The sequence below is a fragment of the Notechis scutatus genome, chromosome 2 (genome assembly GCF_049901735.1).
Source record: "Notechis scutatus isolate UNSWTSFEM ecotype Mainland chromosome 2, rNotScu1.2, whole genome shotgun sequence".
Lineage (NCBI taxonomy): Eukaryota > Metazoa > Chordata > Lepidosauria > Squamata > Elapidae > Notechis > Notechis scutatus.
In genome coordinates, this window is record NC_142010.1 from 13,818,039 (window position 1) to 13,830,538 (window position 12,500).

General features: G+C 46.6%; 2 protein-coding genes across 6 annotated transcripts in view; one reads left to right on the forward strand and one right to left on the reverse strand.

The window, feature by feature from the left end:
* The window catches only part of LOC113428317 (uncharacterized), a 136,680-nt gene that overhangs the window by 87,747 nt on the left and 36,433 nt on the right, over nt 1–12,500 (reverse strand). The window lies entirely within an intron of this gene.
* Nucleotides 1–12,500, forward strand: part of LOC113427367 (uncharacterized) — a 147,353-nt gene that overhangs the window by 74,528 nt on the left and 60,325 nt on the right. The gene's annotated exons all lie outside the window — the stretch shown is intronic.

The window sequence follows — 12,500 nt, forward strand, 5'->3', positions numbered from 1 at the left end:
TGTTTACATGTTTGATGTCATAATCAGGTGCTCTGTAACATAGTAAGAATCGAATTGTGATATTTAAGGATAGTTCACAGATGATGGTCTCAGGAAGAGCAAGCTCCTGGGTAACTTGGATATTTTTAGATGTAAGGACTTTTTATAGAAGATAGCAACACCACCTCCTCTACGAATTTCACGATCTGATCGGTAAACATGATAGTCCCTTACTGTGGTAATGGAGTCAGGGAGAGATGCATTGAGCCATGTTTCACAGACAAATATAATGTCGAATTTAGCCATATTTAGTAGGAGGAAAAATTCAGGTATTTTATTCACGAGGCTTCTTGCATTGAGTAGTTTGCATTTAAGGCCAGTAGTAGTTGGAATTGAGGTAGTTAGGGGCGTGCATGCCTAGTCTTGGGTGATGGTGGATCGGTTGAGGTAGGGTTGTGGTTGAGGTTAAAGTTGAGTTGCGGGTTGTGTGGCTTACTTTTGATACAGTCAGCATGGTAGTCAATGTACAGGTCCTTCTCTCCACTGTCTAGACGTTTTTGAGTTCAGTGCGGAGTACACGGGAGCGGGCACGTTGCTGTATGGTTAGGTCAGGGCGACAACGGAGGTTCTTATGGTTGGTGTTGGTTTTGGCGAGTGAATTTATAGTGTAAATGAATTTACGTTTGCTTGATTCATTTTGCAAATGACCCTGCACAAGCGTGGGGCCACAGAGCCGTCTCTGTTTTTGAGCTCTCGGTCAATGCGGGAAATGTCAAGTATTTCATCAGCGGAGATGGTTGATGCTTGATAATCACTGATGATGTTTCGGACAGTTGTGATGTCATCATTGTCATTGATGTCCTCTAGACCAAATAAGATGGCGTTTGGGCGTTTCCGTTCACGCTCAACAGCTTCTCTGATGAGGATTGGGATATCAATATTTGTCTGGGTTGTGTTTATTTGTGGATTGGGTTTTGGATTGGGTTGTGGTTGTTGGGTAGAGATGTGGTTTGTAGCTATTGGATGTTCAGGTTTTTGCGTTGTGTCTTTTTTTTCAAGGTTGGATATTCTTTCTTTTACAGCGTCCAGGGATGCTACTATGGTGTTAAGGGATGTTTCAATGGTTTCGATGGTATCAACTCTTTCAGACAGATCCAGTTTGGGTCTGCATGATTTGCAGAAATATGGAAACTCATTGGATGATTCTAGGTATTGAATCATTTGCTCAGGTAATCCCAAGCAGTCATGATGAGCGTATTTTTACACAGAGAACATTTGATGGAGTTTTCATTATCCTTTAGATTTTTGTAGCATTTAAGGCATGTGTAGGAGTCTTGTGGTTCATTGGTGGGGATTATCTTCTCTTTAGGCTGTGGTTTGGCGTTGGATTTTCTTTTTGGCATGGTAGGTTTGTTAAGATAGTACGTTGATTGAATTAATTAAAGGAACAATTTTGGATAATCTATAGCCAATATCACACCAATCAATCAATTGCAGTAATCTCTCTAGTCAGATAATATTCCTGAGCAACAATCAGCCTAATCAATTAATTACTCTAATCACTAATCAATTAATTACACTAATCATTAATCACACTGTTCATTTAAATTCACTAAATCATTGATTTTACTATTCAATTAAATTACATGAATCTTGATCTTTTAAACTAGTCAGTAATCACACTATTTGCACTAAACACTCTAATCACACTAATCAATTAAAACAATAAATCAATTAAACCATTAATAAAATATTTTATAGAAATTGATTATCTAATCGTTGATATAGGTGATGAGGTAGAAAAGTTGTAAGTTTTGAGGTAATGAATTAATCAGTGTTTGATTAAAGTAATGAGGTAGTATTAAGAGTCTGCAAGGAAAGGGTTAATTGTTTTACTAGCAGCTGTAGTTGACTGAATGAGAGGAATTTATTGCTCTTTGAATAGCAGATCGCTATTACTCTGTAAACAGGAAGTTGTAACACAATGTTCAAAGGGTTTTTATCCGATTGAAGGAAAGGGCTTCACTTCTAAGAACAGAGGAAACCAACTATTCTTCCTCTCCTTTTTGCAAGCAGACTTTGATTCAGCAGAGACAAATTGAACAGTTTACAGGGAGGCAACAGGAAACTTTTTGTTTTTGTTTTCCCTTGATGAATGAGATTTCTGGGCCCCTCCTTGTTAACTAAATACACTTTCAAAGTTTGTTGCTTTTAAGAGAAAGAGGCACGTCTTGCACTGGCAATTCGAACAGTTTATATTTTTACTGTGTAGACTCAGATTTGTATTGAGCATTCACTCCTGGCTTCAATATACTTCTGCTTCTATCACTCCTGGCTTCAATATACTTCTGCTTCTATCACAGGGAATAAAATTGCTTCCAATCTTCACATGAGTTCAGTTATAACAGTACTTCCCTACTTATTGGAAGTCCAAAGTTACTGTCCTTTTAAAGATGGAGTCCGGATTAGCAATTTGGTGAAGAGAAAAGAGGGATGAGGGAAGTGGGGCGGCAGGGGGAAAGCAGTCTGCTTCACACCCTGGTTGCAAACTACTGAAGACAGACTCACAGCTCCCAGTGATCACCGCCCTGCAAGGATGGGATGAATCTCACCGACTCACCGTACTGCAAGGATGATCATTCTCTTGGCTGAGGAGGAAGAAGCAGAGCAGAGCCAAATCCGCCTGGAAAGCTTTCATTCCTCGGAGTTGGAGGGAGAAGAGACGACGAAGTTGCGCGCTCGAGCTGAAGCCACAGTTGTAGCGCTCCGCCCAGCGATCCTCCCGGCCGGCGCTCCTCCAACGGGCCCTCCAACTAATGAACCCAAATGTGTCTCCATGGGATGCCAAGAAGGATCCTCTGGGACTGGGGAGTGGGGGAAGGAAGGGGTCCAGTTCACAGTGGAGTTTTGGAGGGAGTTCATGAAGTTGGTAGGATCATCATTCTCAAGGGCTTTGCCACACCTTCCATCCGAGTACGGACGGAGTTGCAGAACGAGCTAACGCAATGATAGAACAATACCTGAGATGCTGTGTTAATTATCAGCAATTTAGCTGGGAAAATTTCCTGCCATTTGCTGAAGTGGCCCACAATACTGTAGTGCATGTTAACATGGGACTCGCCCCTTTTAAAATAGACAAAGTGTCGGGATTCAAAGAACTGACCGGTTTATTTCCTGAGGTGAATCCCTACACATTGTCTTGATTGGGGAGTGAAAGTCGGATCCTGACATTTGCAAGATATCAACTTGAGCAGAAGGCCTCTCGTGCATTTGAGGATCCCACCCCAGTTCAACTTATCTCGTGTCAGCGTGAACGTGCAGCGGGGATGGGGTGAGAGAGGGTTTGTCGCTCCAACTCCTCTCATTACCCTAAATGAAACACAAACAATAATTGGAGAAGTTAAAGCACAAACTGGGAATTGAAACCACATTCTGTTTGGTAATTAGTGGCGTTTAGGATTGCGGGGTGGAGGCGTGTAGAACTAATGGGAAGGGTGGGTGTTAATCAGCTAAATAGGGTGGTGTTATGTCTCACCTTTCCAAGGAACATAAAAAGTCCAGACTCCGACAAAATACAGGCAGGCAAGAAGATTCAGTATTTACAGAGTTAATTCCTTTAAGCAGACAATGTTCTTGGCATTATCACAAACGCTGCCTGCCAAGTCTGACAAGATAACCAGAAACATTAATCACTAAAGCTTTCAAGAAACAAAATACACCAAGGCCTGACAGAAAAGTAACACTTTGTCCCGTACAGAGTTTCCAGAGAAAACACATCCACTTTTATCCCCTGTGGGGTGTGTCTCCATGACTCAGCTCACTCTCTGATTTGTCCACGCCTCCTATGCTGCAGCTCACACTTCTTCATGCGACGCTTCCTAGCATCAAGCCAACCTTCGTCTACTTGATTCCCTGTCAGAGGCTGCTCTGATATGCCCTCCTCCTCCTGCTTAGTCTCAGGATGTCCCTCTCGGTTATCTGCTGAAACCTGAGGTATTATCTGGGAGGAAGGCACTGCCGAAGAGGAAGGTCCTGGGGAGGAAGGCATTCCCAATTCCTCCTCCTCATCTTCCGAGTCCTCTTCCTCTAACAATGCAGGCTCAGTACTCGGAGCCACAACACTATCCCTCACCGCAGGGCCCTTCCACCGAGTCTGATGGTCAGGATGTGGTCTCAAGGGGAACTGGTCATGGAACCTCTGTATAAGGTCCGGGGCATGGAACGTTGAAGCATCCACCCAGGAAAGGGCCTCTGGACCATCCCCCTGCCTCTCGATCAAATACTGGAACCGTCCTTTCAACCAGCGGGAATCCCGAATGCTGACCACTGTGCCGTCAACTGCATTATCATCAGCGGATACAGGTGATGGATCATCAGCTGCGGGAGGTCGGAGATCACACAAAGGGGCATCTGGGATCAAAAGGGAACAGTGGAAGACAGGATGAATTCGCATGGAGCGCGGTAGAGTCAATCGATAGGCTACGGGGTTGATGACCGCCTCGATGGAAAAGGGGCCGATGAACCGATGGTCCTGCTTCTTTATTGGGTGGTCAACCCGAAGATGTTTTGTGGACAACCACACACGGTCTCCCACAGCCAGCGGAGGCATCGCCTGTCGAGAGCGATCTGCGAACCTCTTATAGTCTTCCTTGGCCCATATCATTTGCTGTCGAATTAATTGTTGAACAGAATGTAGTTCCGACAGGAATTCCTGGGTCTCGGGAACTGGGTAATCTAAGAGCATCAACGGCAATAACCGCGGATGGGAGCCCACATTTGCATAAAATGGTGTCATTTGGGTGGAGGTGGTGCTGGGAGTTGTTGAAGGCAAACTCCGCCAGAGGGAGATAAGCAACCCAATTGTTCTGTCATTGATTGACAAAACAACGTAAATATTGTTCGAGAATGCCAATAACCTTCTCCGTCCCACCATCAGTCTCTGGATGGTGCGCCAACGACAAGCAGACCTGCACCTGTAACGCGGTCATCAGGCTCTTCCAAAATTGGGCTGTAAATTGGACACTGCGATCAGAAACTACCCTGTCTGGCAGACCATGGAGACGAAAAACATGCTGCAAAAACAACCGGGCAGTAGTACGGGCCAAAGGTAATTTACAACACGGAATAAAGTGGGCCATTTTGGTTAACATGTCGACCACTACAAGCACAGTCGTAAATCCCGAAGATGATGGCAAATGAGTCAAGAAGTCCATGGAAATTGCTCCCCATGGTCTTTCCGGAGTCGGCAGAGGTTGGAGAAGACCAGGAGGCACACCCGTCGCGGTTTTCGCTTGCCTGCACAGTACACAGGACGTGACATAGGCGTGGACATCATGCCGTACTCGAGGCCACCAAAAAGTCCGCGTGACAAGATGGAGGTTCTTAAAAAACCCAAAATGGCCAGCTGCACGGTTGTCGTGACACTGAGTCATAATAAGGGCTCGAAGCGGCCCCGTGGGTACGTACAACCGGCCCTGATGCTTGAGTAAGCCCTCCTCCAAAGTCCATGGGGAATCGGGTCCAATCTCCTCCATCCTCTGCTGCAACCAAGCGTCTAGGCGCTGTGCCTCTCGCATCTGAGTCCGCAAATCCACTGGTTCCTGGACTACGGCCAAGGATTCTGCTGGCAGCACTGTCCGCGGAGGAATGGGGTCCTCGGGGCAAAGGTACTCAGGTTTGCGGGACAGGGCATCCACCCTCCAATTGTGACCACTGGGGATATAGGTCACAAAAAAGTTGAACCGGGCAAAAAACAATGACCACCGGATCTGCTGCTGGTTTAAGTTTCGTGCCGTTGACAAGTGTTCTAAATTCCGATGGTCCGTCCAGACCTCCACCTTGTGTTGGGTCCCCTCGAGATGATGTCGCCAAGTCTCAAACACAGCCTTGATAGCCAGCAACTCTTTTTCCCAGATGGTGTAATTGCGTTTGGAAGGAGTGAGTTTCCGGGAATAGTAAGCGCAGGGAAAAAGAGTGACGCTATCCGCTGGGGCTTGCAACAACACAGCCCCAATAGCCACGTTGGGCGCATCTGTCTCCACCACAAAAGGACGATGCGGATCAGGATGCCTCAGGACAGGTTCTGCGATGAAGGCCTTCTTGAGGGCTTCAAAAGCCTGTTGCTGCGAGGTGCCCCACTGGAATGGAACCTTCTTTCGAAGGAGCTGGGTTATTGGACCTGTCAGCTTGGCAAAACCCAGGATGAAGGTCCGGTAATAGTTAGTGAACCCCAATAGGCGTTGAACGTCCTTCACGCGACGAGGTGGTTCCCAACTACACAAGGCCTCCACTTTATGCGGGTCCATGGTGATGCCTTCAGGAGAGATGATGTGCCCAAGGAACTCTATGGAAGTGTGGAAGAAGAGACATTTCTCCAGCTTCGCATAAAGTTGGTGTTCCCGAAGGCGTTGCAAAACCAGACGAACGTGGTGAAGGTGGCTGTCCCTGGACCCGGAATAGATCAGAATATCTCCCAGGTACACCACCACGAACCGATCTAACATGTCCTGAAACCCGTCATTCATCAGGTGCTGGAAGACCACAGGGGCGTTGGTCAACCCAAACGGCATCACAGTGTACTCAAAATGGCCGTATCGGGTGCCAAATGCTGTCTTCCATTTGTCCCCCTCTCGCATCCGCACCAGGTTGTAGGCCCCTCGAAGATCAAACTTTGTACCTGTTTTCTTGCTTGGGGGATTTTCCATTCCATTACAGTTTTTACCTTCATGGGATCCATCTCCAATCCTGCATTAGAGATTCGATATCCCAGATAGTCTAGTTTCGTACAATGGAACTCACTTAGATAATTTGATATATAATTTGGCATTTAATAATTTAGTTAATACACTCACCAATTGGACGTGTTCTTCCAGTTTTTGTGTAAATAAGTATATCACCCAAATATACTAGCACCCCACAGTATAAATGTTCTTGTAGTACACCATTAATAAGTTGCATGAACACTGCGGGGGGCCCTTGTTATCCAAAAGTCATTACTCGGAATTGATAGCTTCCGAGGGGACAATTTAATGTTGTCTTCCATTCATCCTCAGGTCTTACTCTCACGTGATAATATGCCTCGCGCAAGTCTAATTGAGTAAAGAAATGTCCAGTTGATAAGGTAGCCAACAACACACTGATTAATGGTAATGGGTACAGGTTATTGACGCAGACCATGTTGAGTCCTCTAAAATCAACACACAAACGTAGGCCACCATCTTTTTTTCTTGGAATAGTACAGGGTCAGCTATGTATGATTGTCCAGCTTTAATGAATCCCCGAGCTAAATTCTTGTCTAGAAAGTTCCGCATTTCGGTCATTTCTTTCGGTGTCATTGCATACATCTGGGGTTTTGGCAATTTTGCCCCTGGAATCAGTTCAATAGCACAGTCCGTTGGGCGATGCGGTGGTAGAATCTCACACTTCGTCTCACTAAATACTTCCGCCAAATCCTGATATACTGATGGAAAAGAGGAACTACTATGTTCATCTAGCAAACTAATGGGCTCCACCCTTAAACTCTGCTGTTGTACTTCTGGTTCTTGCTGTGGCGGTTCTGGTCCTATAGTAAGCCTTAATTGTCTAAAGTCACCTTCCCACCAAATGGTGGGTTTCCAACGATCCAACCATACTAAACCTGAAATAACTGCCTCTCGCATTTCCGATACTACAATGAATCTTAATCGTTCCCAATGGATTCCAATTTCTAATCGAATAGGAACGGCCATCATCAGAGCCGGTACTCCCCCTAACAATTGCTTGAACAATGGGGGTAGGAAGGGGTTCTAATGGCACATGCAGTTCATCCACCACACGTTGACTAATCAGACATCTGATACATCCAGTATCTATCAATGCTCCACATCGGCCTCTAAGCCCTACATATCTAATACTATGGATATTATAAATGGCCTAACAGGAAAGCTTACCATGGTGTCTTCTTGGCTGTCGTCACCACTGTCATACAGTCCCGACACAACTCTCGGCTGCCGCTGGTTACTGTATTGCTTCATCTCTCGTGTGGCCGGAGCTATGGATGGTTCTTGTTGTGTGACACCCTGTGATTTTTCATGACTACTAACTCCCCTGACACTATATCCAATCTGTGAAACATTTCCGGAAGGATCCCTCGCTGTTTGCTTCATACGTCCTGTATCTATTGTAGGACATTCAAATGCCCTATGTCCCAACATATTACAACGAAAACACCTTAGATTTAAATGACCCCTGGTATTGTTGGTCACAATTCCTTGCACACCCCTTCCTATTCCCACATTAGTGCCAACCGGACCAGTTCTTCATGGACATTCAGATTTCTCTCTAAATTCCTTCAACCCTACGTCTAGTTCAATAACAGTTTTATACCAGTCTGTTATTCGTTGGGGCACACCCCTGTAGAGACAAGCCTGTCGTAATCCTCTATCTAAACCAGCCTGAATTCCCTAATCAATAGACGTTCTGGCCAAGTTCTTAGTTTCCCAGCCAATCATCTGAACTCCCTGACATACTCAATAGCTGACTTCCATTCTGTTTTAATGTCATTATTGCTTCCTCAGTCTGGTGTACTCTAGACTTAGCCTCGAATTGATTACAAAGCGAATCCAAGAATAATCCTACATCAATCAATACTCTAGCATGGGTGCTATGCAACTCTGCCACCCAGTCTGCTGCGTCTCCGGTTAACACCCCAGTAATTGCTACTATCATTGACCACTGGGAGGGGTAATATGTTGCATATAATTCCAAATGATTTACTACTTGGCTGAGAAATAAAGCTATATGTTCGGGATTTCCATCAAAAGAAGTTTACAGTGGAGGTGGACCCCATACCATGCGCTGTTCCCAGTGGCCAGTCCTTCTGCGGAATCCCCAAGACTCTTCCTGCAGCTCACGTCAAGGTAAGGACTCCGAACGTTCACTGCTAGACGTCATGTGTGTGGCTCTTCTTCTTCTGGGTTCTGAATCCCCCACCACTTTTGCAAGCGAGGAATCAAACCCAGCCAAAAAGTCATGTGTTGTTCTTCTATGGGTATGGTCTCTTTCATCCTGAGGCAGAGAACTAAGGAAAGATGTGTTCTCCATGTTGCTTCCCCAATGATGCATGGTGTCACGGCTGCTGATACTTAATTCCCCATATTTTACACGGAGAAGTTCAAGAGTACTAGCTCCAAGGCTGGATGGGGATGTGCTCCATTCGTCTCCTTCACCTATCCTCCTTTCTCTCCACGTCTCAAAGGTTTTAGTGTGCAGGGACACGGGTAGGAGGTTTACTCCAAAGAAACCCCACGTCCTCCATTAAGTCAAACCCACTCCTCCGTCCTGGCCGTGTCTTTGGTCGCACCACCTTTTGCAAACTGTCATCGGTTCCTCCGTCTGAACCTCCTGTTCCTTCATCGGGCGGGATATTACCCGCAACAACACTACCGCCGTCGGCTCCCAGCTGGCTCTCCTCCTCCTCCTTCCCGGTCTCCAACTACAATTCATCCTCCCCATCTTTACCTTCAGCCATAGTTCGTTGCTCCTAGGATTCCAAAGGAACGGAAGCCTCCGGAGGAATTACACAGTGTGAAGGGAGAGAGCTGACTTTCTGTCAGCTGTTCTTCTGATATTGAGGGGGTGAAAGATATCAACTCACTCGTGTAGCTTCAGTGAAGTTTTTTATTTGTCTCCCACACTACAACAACAGGTAACAGTGATCAAATTATGTTTAAAGTCAGTTCTGGGTTTCGTTGCAACCCAGAGCTGTATTTACACTTTATACTTTGGAAAACAGCATAATTACTATAACCACCTTCCGGCCGCCTTCGCTGCCTAACATCCGGCACTCTTAAATTAAACATGGTAACTGTACCTTTCCCCTGCTCAATGAGTCCGTGTACCCTCATTTGCCTCGTACCATTATTACAACACCACCCCCTAGACATCCCGCCATGAATCATTATTATTGTACCACTCCTTGTCAGGAAGCTGATGTCAGTCATTTGAAGAATATTCATCATAACGTCATCATTACAATCAATGTAAGGCAAGTAAAAGACTATGGTCATATCACACCCTGGCTGTCTCGGCTCCAGTCCGTTCTTTATTGGAGTCGTGACATAGACTTTAAACCAGATATTTTTATTGGGAGTCATACCGGACATATAAAGAATTGAAATATTTGATTGTACCGTGTTTCTCCAACAATACGGCCTCCACCAATAGGAAGGCCCAGCATGTTTTTTGGGCATAAAATCAAATTAAGCCCATCCCCCCAAATTTAGGCCTATTTTAAAATATGCAAAATAAGGGGAAGGGCGGGAGACTTGCTGCTAGGAGCGCCCGGCGGCTGGAATTCCTCGCCACCAGCCGCTCCTAACGGGCGATCATGGCAAGCATAGAGAGCTCCCTACTCCCACCTTTGCTGCAGACACCTTTGGCACCGCCGCTGTTGCTTTCCTTCTGCCCATTACGGCGCCACGTTTGGAGCTGCCGCTTCCGTGTTTGGAGTGCCGCCGCCATTTGGAGCTCCAAACGCAGAAGTGGCAGCTCCAAACATGGCGGCGAGCTATCTTTTATTTTGGTCTGCGCGAAGTTCAAAGCGAGTAAGAGAGGAGACTGCGATGCCTCCATCCGAGATGGCAACCTCACTAGTGGATCACAACGTGGCTGGAAGCCCGAATCGGCGGGATACGATGGCGATCTTTTTGGAGCGAGAGGAAAGGGAGAGAAGAGTTGCGGCGTAATTTGCAGGAGGAAGTGGGCGTACCCCATGGCAGGGAGCCCAAGGAAGAAGGGCTGGTAGGCAACGGAGAGCGTCCCGTAGCACCGGAAGCAGCCTAGAGACGCGCCCGGGAAGAGGCGCAGATGCTGCCTTGTAGTCCCCAAGCCAACTGCGTGCGCCTTTAGTTATGTGCGCTCCGCGCTTTGGGCATCTCCGTGTGATCGCGACCCTGTCCTTTCCACCTGGCGCCCTTGCTGCTTTCTGGCTCTTTAGCAAAGGGCTTCGTGTTTGGAGCACTGCCGCTGTTTGGAGCTCCAAACGGCGGCGGAAGCTCCAAATGCAGAAGCTCCAAACATGACGGTGGGCGATCTTTTATTTTGGTCCGCGCGAAGTTCAGAGCGAGCATGAGAGGGAGACCGCGATGCCTTGCTAAAGAGCCAGAAAGCAGCAAGGGCGCCAGGTGGAAAGGACAGGGTCGCGATCACACGGAGATGCCCAAAGCGCGGAGCGCACATAACTAAAGGCGGCGCACGCAGTTGGCTTGGGAACTACAAGGCAGCATCTGCGCCTCTTCCCAGGTGCATCTCTAGGCTGCTTCCGGAGCTACGGGACGCTCTCTGTTGCCTACCAGCCCTTCTTCCTTGGGCTCCCTGCCGTGGGTACACCCACTTCCTCCTGCAAATTACACCTCGCAACTCTTCTCTCCCTTTCCTCTCGCTCCAAAAAGATCGCCATCGTATCCCACCGATTCGGGCTTCCAGCCACGTTGTGATCCACTAGTGAGGTTGCCATCTCGGATGGAGGCATCGCAGTCTCCCTCTCTTACTCGCTTTGAACTTCGCGCGGACCAAAATAGAAAGATCGCCGCGTCACAGTTGAGCTGCCACTTCCGCGTTTGGAGCTCCAAATGGCGGCGGCACTCCAATCACGGAAGCGGCAGCTCCAAACGTGGCAGTGGAATGGGCAGAAGGGAAAGCAACAGCGGCAGGTGCCAAAAGTGTCTGCAGCAAAGGTGGGAGTAGGGAGCTCTCTGTGCTTGGCCATGATCGCCCGTTAGGAGCGGCTGTTGGCGAGGATGCAAGGGGGGAATTAAGTCACCCCCCGAAAAGACGGCCTAGCCGTTTTTTCGGGGCTCAAAAAAAAATAAGGCCCGGCCTTATTATGTGAGAAACACGGTAAATGTTTTAACAGCGGCTAGAATTGTATTTGCGAAGAACTGGAAAAATAACAAAATAACTATGCAGGAGGAAGTTATCAAAAAAATTATGGACTGTGCTGAAATGAGTATACTGACATTTGAAATTAGAGAACAAGAAGACAAGCAATTTTATATGATATGGGATTTGTTTTATCAATGGTTGGATAAAAAGGCATGGTAATATAATAGACAATTTTGTGATAGAAATTTAATAGATTGATATAAAACATAATATAGATATATATAACCACTGGTTGAAAGTATAACATACATTTTAAGACAAAACTTGGAACATCTCGTAAAAAATGATGGAATAAATAGTTGAGTCATGGATGATTAATAACTGATAAATATATAAGCATATGTTAGTTTGACAATGTGAAGACTGATATAAATTGTGGGTAAATGACTACAAAAGGATAGCACAAAAGATATGTAACCAACTGGGAAGAAGGTGGAGTCTCCTCGCTGACGGATGGTAGATTGCGACTCTCTGCAGCTATGGTCCGTGCTCTTTCGTTGGAGAGCCCCAATTATTATGATTAGGGGATGAAGCTGCCTTGGAGGGGCGGTGGAGTAAGGAGAAGCCGCAAGCCAGGTTGAGGGGAGCCGCATCTCCCC